Source organism: Numenius arquata, unplaced genomic scaffold (assembly GCF_964106895.1).
Source record: "Numenius arquata unplaced genomic scaffold, bNumArq3.hap1.1 HAP1_SCAFFOLD_331, whole genome shotgun sequence".
Lineage (NCBI taxonomy): Eukaryota > Metazoa > Chordata > Aves > Charadriiformes > Scolopacidae > Numenius > Numenius arquata.
In genome coordinates this window covers 80,112-81,508 of record NW_027414307.1, presented here as the reverse complement: position 1 = coordinate 81,508, position 1,397 = coordinate 80,112, and positions in this window count along the sequence as shown.

Genomic DNA, 1,397 nt, shown 5'->3' with positions numbered 1-1,397 from the left:
AAGGCGCGATACGAGACAGAGGGAAAACACAACAAGAGTGGCAGACGGGCCAGAGACCAAAAAAAGGCGCAGAAAAAAGTCCCATATCCCAACCATCCCCTCTGGCTCTCTCTACCTTAAGAGCAGCTTTGGGAGCAGAAACTCCAGAAACAAACCTCCTCTCTGCCGAGGTCGCTGCAGATGAGGTGGGGCAGCTACAAACGCCCATTTCTCAGGGAGGATGCTGCCGAGAGCACCACCGGTTATTATTTGGTCACTCTCCTACCAGAACTGAGCCATCTCCTTCCTCTAACGCTTCTGGGCGTGAAGGCAGCCAAGAAAAGAAGGGAGAGAATCCCAACGCCCAAAAAGCTGCTGTGAAAACTTGGAATTTTCAACCTGTACTATCGCGGGGGTGACCGCAGAAGAAAAGTGTTAGAGAAACCTTTGTCCTGCATCTCCGGGTTCGTCTCGAGATCGCCCCAGGGCTTCCACACCAGAGACGCTCCCTCTTCCTCCTCAGTCAAACGGGACCTGTCCTGGAGGTCCGGGAGCTCTGCCTGGAAACAGCTGCCGATGTTGACGTGCCTGAAGTCGTAAGGAAGAGGAGGTGAGGAAGGCAAGTCGGGAACAGAAACAGCACGACAACACGCAGACATATAGGCACACGCTCAGGAAGAGGGGATATGTGATGAGCTGTACGAAATAGAGTACGCATTTCCCAGCAAAGCATCACTAGCTCTCCTCTAGCAACTTCCACAGTCCCTTCCCAGCACCACCGGCATTACCGTGCTGCCCTGTGAGTCCTTTTGCGCCCCATCGGGCAAGAAAGTTTGCTCTTTTTCCTGCAAAACCAGAACAAACTGGCAAGGTTCACTTCCAGACCAGTAGCGAGCTGCAAGAGCTGCCACCACTGACCAAGAAGTGTGTGAGGATGTTGTGTAGAACGCAGGAGGCCGGCGATGCTCTTTATGATGTCAGCCAAGTCAGAGCTTCACTGGGCATTTCGTTGCATTTCTGGCAAACACGGGGTATCTCCCAGCCAAAAAACGCTGTTGAGAACTGGCCAAGCGATAGGGAGAAGGCCAATGTCAACTGCGAGGGCCTGCACAGCCCAAGTGCTGCACCAATCACACACCGACTCCTCAGCCGCGCTTCCCTCATCCCCCCCTTTAGCCTTTCTTGCCATCCTCATCCTTGCACGCCACTAACTATTCCCTCGGAATTTCCCCCTTTTCAGGGAAATCGCTCACTTGACTTCGCAGCTCTGGAGACGGACCATCCGGGTACAAATGACCAGCTGCACCTGACCCGGGTCAGAAGTCAGGAATTGAGCCGTTCTGTGCTTTTTAGAAGCAAAAGCAGGAGAGCACATCCCTGTAGGCTGTTTCCATCCCTTCTTCCCCAGTCCCAAAGAA